The following is a 12,530-nucleotide window of genomic DNA, read 5'->3' as shown; positions in this document are numbered from 1 at the left end:
TCCTGCAAACACAGAGCCTGATGAGCAACAGGACTCATGGATGGACACAGGTGATCAAGGGGACCAGCAAACAGTCCATGACCCCCAGGTTTATAACGTAAAAACGTCTCCCACTGAAGATTCTGCAGCAGTTAATGCCTTAATTGAAAGAGCAGCTGCAAACCATAAAGTGGAAATGCATGCTGACCCTGTGGAGGTTGACTTTCTTTTTGACACTTTCTCCACTGCTGAAAAAACTGTCAAGACTCTTCCGATGCTAAAAGCGGTCCTTAAGCATGCGGCAGACATTTTCAAGGAACCCACGAGATCAAGGGTTGGCGGTAAGGGGGACGGTGGCAGCTTTCCCTGACTCCGTTTTGGCGCCATCTGCGAGCATTCTGCTCCTCTTGTTTTAATTTCGCTCAAAACCGGCTCCTGTGAGCTCGTGCAGTATTTTAATTGTGTCACTGATTTGTGTGTTTTAAAAAGGGGCAAAATATTCTGTTGCATGTGTGGCACTCTGTTGTAGTGTGGCACTTGCATGATTTAGTTGTAAAATTGGTCCGCATACTTACACGCACTTGCTGTTTGACCTGTGCCTGCACGCCCTCCCAGACCCTCAGCCAATCACGGGTGGGGTAGGCGGAGCAGAGACAGAGGCAGGAACTTCCTGGGAAGCGAGCGGTTAGCGCTCCAGCTCTCCCCTAACTCGAGGGATATAAAGTCAGCGAGGCGGAGGCCGACTTTGCGGTAAGGGGGACGGTGGCAGCTTTCCCTGACTCCGTTTTGGCGCCATCTGCGAGCATTCTGCTCCTCTTGTTTTAATTTCGCTCAAAACCGGCTCCTGTGAGCTCGTGCAGTATTTTAATTGTGTCACTGATTTGTGTGTTTTAAAAAGGGGCAAAATATTCTGTTGCATGTGTGGCACTCTGTTGTAGTGTGGCACTTGCATGATTTAGTTGTAAAATTGGTCCGCATACTTACACGCACTTGCTGTTTGACCTGTGCCTGCACGCCCTCCCAGACCCTCAGCCAATCACGGGTGGGGTAGGCGGAGCAGAGACAGAGGCAGGAACTTCCTGGGAAGCGAGCGGTTAGCGCTCCAGCTCTCCCCTAACTCGAGGGATATAAAGTCAGCGAGGCGGAGGCCGACTTTGCGGTAAGGGGGACGGTGGCAGCTTTCCCTGACTCCGTTTTGGCGCCATCTGCGAGCATTCTGCTCCTCTTGTTTTAATTTCGCTCAAAACCGGCTCCTGTGAGCTCGTGCAGTATTTTAATTGTGTCACTGATTTGTGTGTTTTAAAAAGGGGCAAAATATTCTGTTGCATGTGTGGCACTCTGTTGTAGTGTGGCACTTGCATGATTTAGTTGTAAAATTGGTCCGCATACTTACACGCACTTGCTGTTTGACCTGTGCCTGCACGCCCTCCCAGACCCTCAGCCAATCACGGGTGGGGTAGGCGGAGCAGAGACAGAGGCAGGAACTTCCTGGGAAGCGAGCGGTTAGCGCTCCAGCTCTCCCCTAACTCGAGGGATATAAAGCACCTCGGCGGCTCAACGCGCAGTGTTGACGCGCAGTGTGGCGCCTAATCCTGCGCCTAAGACGAGCCAAAGACTAGCCCGTCTGCGCCCGTCCGCGGCAGGACGTGGCTAGGGGCTGGTGGCTATGACGGGCTCCATCACCCTCTCGGAGCCTCTCCATCAACCTGTATACACGTATTCTAGCCAGACATTGCGGGACGTGGGCAGGTATGTTACCACTCTGTGTCCCCGTAGGGCGGAGATATGTGTGGAGGGACCTTTTTCTTGCAATATATGTCACACACAATTTAGTCGCAACGCTGTTATATCCCCTTTGCACCCTACCTCCGTCCCTATACAACATCCATGCCCTGCTAATGATTCTTCTCTGATTTGTAAGAACCTTCTCTGTAATGTTCGCTCACTAGTGTCTCATGCAACTCAGATCTGGGATCTCATCACCTCTGAGGGCCCACATCTTTGTTTCTTGACTGAAACGTGGCTAAAACCACACACTGTTCCAGCCATCACTATGGGGGTGCCGCTGGGATACAAAATAGTGAGGATGGACCGCCCCATTAAAACTGGTGGTGGGCTGGCCATCATTTTCAAACAGGAAATAGAGGTGGTGGTCATTGAAACGGTGTGTAACCCGCAAATGGAGCTTCTGATTTTTACCATCAACCCAAATACTAAGTACACCAGGAAAGGTGCACTGGTCTATCGACCTCCAGGCCCCCTTGGGAATTTTTCCACTCAACTGGTGGAAGTGTTGGCCCCCCACATACGATGTAATTCCGATTTTACTGTGGTAGGGGACTTCAATGTCCATAGCGAAATAGCCACATGTGTTGAAGCACAGACACTCTTGACCGATCTAGCCTCGCTTGGCCTCAACCAAATGAATCAGGGACCCACACACACTGCCGGACACACCCTAGATCTTGTGCTATGCAACTACACCTCTATTAAATGTCTGCCTCCCACTTTAGTGGACTGGACTGATCACGCCATCATTGAATTTTACACCCGCCTTAACTATAAGGTAAAGGGCATCCAGAGGACGATGGCAGAAGTCAGAAGACCCTGGAACAAACTAACTGCTGAGGGTTTCAGGAGTAAATACTCAGAGCCCAACTGGGATGAATGTGGAGATGATGTTTCCTCCGCATTAGTCAAATTCAATGAAGCCTTAACACTGACTATTAACCAGGTTGCTCCCTTGAGAAAATTTAAACCACGGCCTATTTCTATACAAGAGGTCTGGTTCACTGACGATCTTAGACAGTTAAAGCTAACTGCTAGGAAGTCAGAAAAACGTTGGAGGGCCACTCATAAGGCAGAGGACAAAGAATCACACAGGACCTCATTAAAAGCTTACCATAAAGCTATTCGGGCTGCACGGAAACATCATATTGCAACCCAATTGTCAGCAGCCGGAAAAAATCCTAAAGTACTCTACCAGATCTTGCAAACCTTTATAAAACCCTCGGCTTGCGAAACGGATGGAATTGAGTCTCAGGAATTGTGCAATAATATCTCTCAGTTTTTTGTCAAAAAAATAGATGGCATTTATACGAAGATCTTAGCCACCAAATCCATCTCGAATTCTATGAGCAATGCTGATAGTTTGGTCCAGCCCCATATTAGCCCAATAGGAAATACGACCTGTAAGCTTGAAGCCTTTCCACCTATATCATTGGAGGAGATAACCACTCTTATCATCCAAACTAAGAGCGGGTGCCCCTCGGATATTATACCAGCACGGGTTATGTCTCTTCTCACTGAGGAGCTGGGTGTAAGTATTCAGCAGGTACTTAACCTTTCTCTGAGCACGGGGGAAGTCCCCCTAGGCTGGAAGCAAGCTTTGGTCAGACCCCTACGCAAAAATAATTCCATTCCCTGGACCGACCTCACAAACCTGAGACCTATCTCACTCCTCCCTTTTTTAGGGAAGCTCGCCGAAAAGTTTGTAAATCGGCACTTATCCAAATATATAGAAAGTGCAGGAGGACTTGACCCTTCACAATCGGGGTTCAGACCCAGGCATAGTACTGAGACCGCCTTGCTGTCCGTCGCTGACGATCTCCATATGCTACAGGATAAGGGTTATTCCGTTATCCTGGTGCTTTTAGATCTGTCAGCGGCGTTTGACACTGTGTCACATGATATCATGACCTCCAGACTCATTAACATCGGGCTGGGTGGCAAGGCGTTGGCCTGGCTAAAGAGCTTTTTCATCAAGCGTACTCAGAGAGTCACACTGGGTCCGTACCAGTCAGAGGAGGTGGAGATCTCTAAGGGGGTGCCACAGGGCTCCTGCTTGAGCCCTACACTTTTTAACATCTACGTGGCACCCCTGGCTAACATCATGAGATCCCACGGATTTATTCCTGTATCGTATGCAGACGATACTCAACTCCTCTTCCCCTTTAAAATCATGACTCCTGAGGTACGCAGCTCCTTTGCCCAGGGGATGAAAGAGGTGGCCCAATGGATGGCAGCAAATTTCCTTCAGTGTAACGTCTCAAAGACTGAGGTAATGCTTTTTGGAGAGGCCAAAAGATTGTGGACTCCCGACTGGTGGCCTCAAGACCTTGGCCCAGTCCCCGTACCCAAAGAGGTGGTAAAAGATCTCGGGGTCAAACTGGATCAGGAGCTCGCTTTTAAACATCATACCAATCAAGTGGTAGGCTCCTGTTTCCATGTGATTGGTCTTCTCCGAAGGGTTTTCCCCCTGTTACCTGATTCCACCAGGAAAACGCTAGTTCAGTCGCTTGTGTTGAGCAGACTGGACTACTGTAACGGGCTGCTGTTAGCCGCCAATGAGGGCATCATTAACAAACTCCAAGTTGTGCAGAACACGGCAGCACGCTTGGTTTTGAATGCCCCAGCACGTACACCCTCGAAACCATTACTGAATCAACTACATTGGCTCACTGTGAAACAGAGAGTCTTGTTTAAAACGTGCTGCATCATCCATAAATGTCTCATTGGTAAAGGTCCTGACTATCTAATAAAAAAATTCGTCCCTTACATCCCTGCTAGAACTCTGAGATCTGGTAATCAAGAGCTGTTATGTGTCCCCAGGTTTTGTAAGACCAGACAAGGTGGAAGGGCTCTGTCTGTAGCTGGACCAAAGTGTTGGAACGATCTTCCTTATGACATTAGAACCTGTAAGGAACACTTTCCTTTTAGGAAAAAATTAAAAACTTTCTTGTTCAACTATTAATCCCACCAAGTCTTCACTTAATATTGTTAGAGCAGGCCTTGGTCTCAGATGCTGCCAAAAAGGCGCGGAGATACTCCTCAGGGAGTCGATTCCCAGCGCGTTATAAGTATGCAAATAAATAAAATAAATAAATAAACCCTAGAATAGAGAAGAAATACAGACCGGCACCTGGCGCCCCAACCTACATTAGGGGCCAGTTCCTCTAGACTCTTTGGTGGTCTCTAATGCCCGCAAGAGGGCGAACTCCCAAACCACGGGTGAAGCTCCTCCCCCAGACAAAGAGTCGAAAGTGCTGGAGGCATCGGGAAAGAGAGTAGCAGCTCAGGCGGCCAACATCTGGCGCATCTCTAACACGCTGGCACTGTTGGCCAGATACGATAGGGCACACTGACACCCTAGAGCAGCTGTTGCAACACCGTCCAGACCAGTTTAAAGAGGGAGCTGAAATGCTTATCCAGGAGGGAAAGGTCACCTCCAACGCTGCTATAAAGTGTGCGCTAGACGTTGCGGACACGGCAGCGAGAGCAATCAACACTAGTGTAATGTTGAGGCGACAGGCATGGCTCCGAATCTCCGGGTTCAAGCCAGAGATACAGACTACCATCCTCAACCAGCCGGTGAACCCAGACAGGTTGTTTGGTCCAGAGGTGGATACCACCCTGGAAAAGATTAAGAAAGATACTGAGACTGCCAAGTCCATGGGGGCTCTCCAGTCCCAACAGTTTCGAGGGAACACTTTTCGTCGCTCAGGCAATCGAGGTGTTAACAGAGGCCAGATGTCACAACAGACACAGTTCAACAAAGGTGGGGCGCAATCCTCGTACACCAAGCAGAGTAGAGGAGGATACCGGGGAAACAGCTCCAAGGGCAGAGGCAGAGGCAACAACAGTTCCCGTTCCTCTGCCACCAACAGACAGTGACTCCCTGTCACTGCCCCCTGACCATCCAACACCTGTCGGGGGGAGACTCCAACAGTTCCTGCCAGTCTGGAAGTCCATCACCACAGACAGGTGGGTCAGGAAACTTATCCAGTTTGGCTATTGTTTGGAGCTAACATCCACTCCACCCAACATACCCCCAAAACACTGTCCTATGTCAGCAGAGCATTTGCACTTATTGCAGCAGGAGGTTCTTGCGATGCTGCACAAAGGCGCAATAGAGCTCGTGCCAGTGGAGGAGGAAGGCACACTGGTTTATTCCCTGTACTTCTTAATCCCAAAGAAGGACGGATCACTCAGACCGATTCTGGACCTACGCCCTCTGAACCAGTACATTCTTTCAGAACACTTCCACATGTTAACACTGCAGCAGGTTCTTCCATTGTTAAACCAAGGGAGACTTCCTCGCAACCTTGGACCTCAAGGATGCTTACTTTCACATACCACTCCATCCATCCCACAGGAAATACCTCAGGTTCACCATCCAAAACCGGCATTATCAGTTCAAGGTCCTCCCTTTCGGAGTGACCACTGCCCCCAGAGTGTTCACGAAATGTCTGGCGACAGTGGCAGCGCACCTCAGGAGACAGAGCATACATGTCTACCCTTATCTAGAAGACTGGCTGGTTCAAGCAAAGTCGGCCCAGCAGTGCGCCGCAGACATGTCCCTCACCATTCACCTCCTTCACAGTCTGGGGTTTTCACTAAACTATCCAAAGTCACACCTTCAGCCAGCCCATGTGCGGCAGTATTTGGGCGCGACGATAAATACTCTGGCAGCCACGGCTCAGCCAAACCCAGTGAGGATCGACAACATCCAGTCGCTACTCCAGAGGTTCAGACCGCAACGCTCACTCCCAGCAAGAGTGTTCATGCAGCTGATAGGCATGATGGCCTCCTGCATCTTCATAGTCCCGCACGCACGGTTGCATATGCGTCCGCTCCAAAAATGCTTGGCACATCAGTGGACTCAGGCTCAAGGACAGTTGAAAGACCTAGTGTTGGTGACCGGTCGGGCATACAACTCTCTGCATTGGTGGAATCCACACAACCTTTGCAAAGGCCGACCGTTCCAAGAGCCTGTGCCACAGATTATCCTAACGACGGACGCATCTCTCCAGGGATGGGGAGCTCATGTGCTCCACTACACGGTGCAGGGACTATGGACGACGCAGCAAAAGAAGATGCACATCAACTACCTAGAACTGATGGCAATCTTCATGGCACTCAAGTCCTTCAAAGTACATCTGTGCAACAAAGTCGTGTTGATCCGGACGGACAACATGACAGCCATGTACTATATTCAAAAGCAGGGAGGTACACACTCTCCACAGTTGTCTCATCTGGCTCAGAGCATGTGGAAGTGGGCCATTCAGAGGAACATCTTCCTCATGGCGGAACACCTCCCGGGCAAGGACAATCAGATGGCGGATCTGCTCAGCAGACACAGCCATCAAATGCACGAGTGGGAGATACACCCATCAGTACTCCACCCGTACTTCCAGCAATGGGGTCATCCAGAGATAGACCTGTTTTCCACAAGGGAAAACGCAAAATGCCAAAGCTTTGGCGCCAGGTTCCCGCACCCACAGTCCAATGCGATATGGATGAACTGGTCAGGCAGATTTGCGTACGCTTTTCCCCCAGCTCCTCTCATACCGCTGGTGGCACGAAAGCTAAAGCAACACTCGATGACTCTCATCCTGGTTGCTCCAACATGGGCACGCCAACCATGGTACACCACGTTTCTAGAACTCTCCGTGGTACCGCATCAAAGGCTGCACCTCACACCCAGGCTCTTGACGCAGAACCATGGCGACATTCAGCATCCAGATCCGCAACAGCTCAATCTGACGATCTGGCTCCTGAGGTCTTAGAGTTTGGCTACCTTGATTTGCCCCCTGAATGCATGGACATCATACGGGAGGCAAGGAAGCCCACCACTAGGGCCTGCTATGCAGCAAAATGGAAGCGGTTTGTCGTTTACTGTACTGAAAACATCAACCCGCTAGATGCATCCATTCCTAATATCATCTGCTATTTGTTACATCTTTACAAATGCAATCTAGCATATGCTTCCATTCGGATACACTTATCCGCCATAGCGGCTTATCTCCAGAACAGGCAGCACCTCTCTGTTTTCAGGGTGCCTGCCATTAAAGCCTTCCTAGAAGGGCTGAAGCGGGTCATCCCTCCCAGGACCCCGCCAGCTCCTGTGTGGAACCTCAATGTGGTCCTCACCAGATTGATGGGGCCCCCGTTTGAGCCTCTACACTCATGTGAGATTCAGTTCTTGACATGGAAAGCGGCTTTTCTCATTGCCATCACGTCTCTCCGACGTGTTAGTGAGCTGCAAGCGCTCACAATTCAAGAGCCATTTATACAAATTCATTCCAACAGGGTGGTGCTGCGCGCTAACCCCAAGTTTCTTCCTAAGGTGGTGTCGCAGTTTCATGTCAATCAAACCATCGAACTGCCCGCATTCTTTCCAAACCCTGAAACAGTAGCAGAAAGAATGCTCCACACTCTTGATGTCAAAAGGGCGTTAATGTACTACATTGACAGAACCAAAAATTTTAGAAAGACACAACAACTCTTTGTTGCCTTCTCAGCCCAGCACAAAGGCAACCCCATTTCCAAAGCAGGAATAGCCAGGTGGATCGTTAAATGTATTCAGATTTGCTATCAGAAAGCTAAGCTCACTTTAACGGTCCCCCCCAGGGCACACTCCACACGCAAGTTGGGGGCCTCCATGGCATTCCTAGGTAATATTCCTTTGGAAGACATTTGTAGAGCAGCCACATGGTCTACACCACATACATTTACTAAACATTACTGTGTAGATGTGCATTCCAAACAGCAGGCAGCTGTAGGACAGGCTGTTCTTAAAACACTTTTTCAGACTTCTGCAGCTGGCACGGGCGGCCGCCGGTAATGGAGGGACTGCTATGAATTCTATGCTATAGATATGAATTCAGCAGCCCACATGCCTCGAACTGAATATGCTACTTACCAGTATGCATCTGTTCTTGGCATGTAGGGCTGCTGACATTCATATCACCCGCCCTCCTCCACTGCGCCCGTAGCGGCTGCAAACTTTTCTTGCATTCAATCTTAAGCATGGCCATCGCTTACACTATTACACTCCATCTTTGCCACAATGGCTAAAAACAATCTGGGGATGGAGTCGATGCCCATGCGCACTGTAGTCCAGGGGAGGAGCCACCTATCTCGTGATACTTCGAAGACTGTTCCAGGACAACAATGTGCAATCATCCGGACCCAACACTAGGCGGCGATCTATGCTATAGATATGAATAGCCCTACATGCATACTGGTAAGTAGCATATTCAATTGGTAGCTTTGGAGAGCAGCCTTCAGGCTAAATCTTGTAGGAATGTAAAGAAGCTTGTTTTACCAGTCTATAAACTCATGAATGACCAAACGAAAGGAGAACCACACCAGGTATATATATATATATAGAATATATGTATTTATTCTAAACACATCCCTATAGTCTCTTTATGAGACTAGAGGCAAAAGTACATTCAGTAAAGCTATTAAGCACACAGTAAATTAGCACAATATACGTTTAGCCCTAGGGGCGTACCAAACCATATATTAAGAAAGTGGTATAAGAACCACGACTGACATGGAGACAAGGCCTAGAGACTTGAGAACCGCTGGGGCCACCAGGAACCACCCAAGGTAGTGACACAGGGGACCCACGGGGGACGCGTGCAGTGTCTAAACACAGTCGCAAATCACCATCAAATTCTATGGGGAAAGTCGCAGTTAGAATTTTAAAGATTAAGGACACTTAGACGAGGACTTGGAGCAAACCCCTTTAGAACTAGGAGGTTCTAGAGTGAACACCCACGGGAGCACCGGAGTACTCGAGTTACCTCACCCAGGGAAGCCGGGTACATAGGTGTCTTTTTGTGTCGGGTTTCTTCATCTATTTCAGTGGAGAGCTGCTGCAAAATGCTGCTGGCGTCCAAGTGGAAAGTGTCCGGGTGTATCCATGGGGGGACCGGAGATGTGAAGAACCTGAATGCAGAGGGGACAGGTGTAGAAGGTGAAGCTTGACTCTTCAGCCACGAGGACCTGGATTCGAGCTGTCCCACGAAGGATGTTGAGTGCTGCGGTGTCGGTTTCCAGATTGGACCCAACAAGCCTTGACAAGAGCAACCCAAGCAGTAAGCAAAGATTAGCTTCGGTGCAGACCAGCAAGGTCTGAGGGACTCACCTCTTGGTAGGGAGTCAGGGCACGTCTGGAGCAACCAGGGAAGCCCAAAAGAAAGAAGAGTTGCCTTCGGGGAGGACCCACCAGTCGATGGACCAGGTATCGCAAAGAGGCCTCGAGCAGAAATGCTAGAAGCAGGCTCACAGAACACTCATGGAGTGTAGGCCCACAATCTTCGGTGCAGATGGTGCTCGGGGCTTGGACTACAAGTAGCCCAATGCACAACTTCGGGAAGTCGAGGCACTAGCAAATGTGCACAGTGTCCAGGAGTTCCTGTCCCACGTCACTCGTGAGGGGTGCGGTCTCAGCTTTGCTGGGATATCGTGTTGGCCTCTGAGAAGTCTGGAAGTCCGTGTCCTGAGTCGCAAATACTTCGGGGTCCGGCGAGAGCATCGGAAATGCAGACAAGATGCTTCTTGGTGCCTGCTTGTGATGGGGGGTCACTCCTTGACCCCAAGGGAGATTCTTCCGTCTTCTAGTCATATAGAATGTCGAAGTTCCAGGATATATGTTGCAGAGTTTCTTCCAGGTGTAATCTGAGGTCCTAAGGACTGGGATCCCATAATTATACTAAGATAGGGGGTTGGACATACTCGTGGGACCCACCAATGGGAGGGTCTGGGGAGAGGGGTGGTTACACCCTTTTCCCTTTGTCCAGTTTAGCGCTAGAGCTGGGTCTGAGTGCCCCTGCAACCTGTTTGAACTGGGGTATGCACAGGGACACCAGAACTGTCTGAAAAGCATTCTATGAATGCACTCACCCAGCCCCAATACACTAAAGCCTGTCTGGGAGGTGGTTACACCTCCATGTGACAGAAAACCTATTGTCCAGGCCTCCCCTGCCGTAGTTTCGTCCAGGAGCAGGAGGTCAGACTCGTGCCTGTGGCTGCAGCATCTATTTTGTGATGCTGGGGCTCTTTTAAACTATTACCGGTTAGGTAAGTGTGTACATGTCTTCTCCCTCTAGAAGGGTGGAATTCGACTCCCGCCGCCAGGACTGGTAGGGGTGGCGGGTAGGATTCCAAAGTGTTTGACACCAAACACGACATGTTTCCATGCAGCCATTCCAAAGTTAGCATTTACCACAAGGTTATAATGCACTTAAGAGTATATGGTCTGGCTGCATCACAGAACAGCCTCAGAGAATAGATTCCAAAAGCTGCCGAGGGATCCTGCTCCTGCATGGGCACCCTCTCACACAAAACCAAGCACTCTGCCTTCAGGATTGATAAGGCCTGCCATAGGAGTGACTTATAGGTTTATGTGTGTCAGTGATTGAAGGTAGATATAGGTAACCTATATCTTAGTAAGGGGTGCATGCACCACATTACCCAGGCTGCAGTAGCAGACCTGTAGTGCCATTTTGGAAGGCTTCCCAGGGGTGGCATAATACATGCTTCAGCCCCTGGTAGGCCTCTGGGGTACCTATGCCCTTGGTACCTTAGGTACCCTCTACTATTCACAAGGGTAACCTAGTACCAATCTGGAGTGTACCTAAAGTACATGCAATCATTTTAGAGAGGAAGCAGCTAGGCTGGGGTCCTGAATAGCAGGGCCCCAGCCAGACTAAAGTCGAAAAACAGTGAAACACTATCGAAAAGTGGGGGTAACCATAGTAAGCCGATCCCACTCTCCTACACGAGTTGTCCATGGTCAGTGCGGAGCAATTTCATGTCTATGGCGATAGCATTGGTTTTGAATTTAAGGCTGGATTTTGTGTCAAGAATAGCGTTAAATTTCTGATTGTGTGCACCGGAGTCGTCTCTTCTGATTTTAGAGTGTCCTTATTCTTTGATCCAGTTTTCTTCTCCTTTTGCATCTTAGTGGGCAGAGATCTTTGCTCTTTTGGGGTGTACCTTGCTTCCTATAAGCTTCGCACCAAATTGAGACCTCCATGCCCAACTCAAGTCAGTCAGTGGTATTTGGGCGATGGGCCGCCGGTTTCAAACTGTGGTCTCCACACACCCTCTCCTGAGAAGTAATAAGGGGTGATGATGTCATCAATCCTCACCCTTGGAGGCCCCACACACCACAAGGAACATTAAGGCAGTGCCCTGACTCTCAATACTTATCTCGCCGATACTCACTCGGCGTGATTTCATGTGCATCTCATGGCGTGTCATGAAAATCACATGTCGGACAAGCCTGGGTTTTCACAGCGGGTGGAGGCAAGGTCCACCCTAGCCAGCTGGTAATACCCATTTACTTATAGGCACAGCGTCTGCAGTCCAGGACACTCCAACTACAATGTTAATATCCCATCACTTGTGCCCAAGTAGTATGTCCCTACACCCGGGTGCTTCCCTTTTACTCACTGCAACACCAGGCCCTGGCCCACTACGCTGGTACCAAAAGGTTTCAAGCTTGCAATTGTGTGGGTTTAAGTATGGAAAAAAGCTCGCTGATAGAGAATACTTATCTGCAATTTTATTTTGAGTGTCATTCTGAGTTATGTTAAAATGTGCAATAATAAATTGAAGCTACGGAACCTTTATGTAGGTATCCTGTCTTTAAATGTTGTTGCAGACTATTTATCAGACAATTGAATTGCTGTGAAATGTTTTGTAAAAACCTTTACAGTTGTATGATGCATCTAATCATCTTATTTTTTCCT

General features: G+C 49.2%; 1 protein-coding gene across 2 annotated transcripts in view; it reads left to right on the top strand.

Annotated features, from left to right (window-relative positions):
- The window catches only part of UTP20 (UTP20 small subunit processome component), a 1,109,880-nt gene that overhangs the window by 235,699 nt on the left and 861,651 nt on the right, over positions 1 to 12,530 (top strand). The window lies entirely within an intron of this gene.

The sequence above is a fragment of the Lissotriton helveticus genome, chromosome 1_1 (assembly GCF_964261635.1).
Source record: "Lissotriton helveticus chromosome 1_1, aLisHel1.1, whole genome shotgun sequence".
Classification (NCBI taxonomy): domain Eukaryota; kingdom Metazoa; phylum Chordata; class Amphibia; order Caudata; family Salamandridae; genus Lissotriton; species Lissotriton helveticus.
This window is presented reverse-complemented; position numbering and strand designations above follow the sequence as displayed.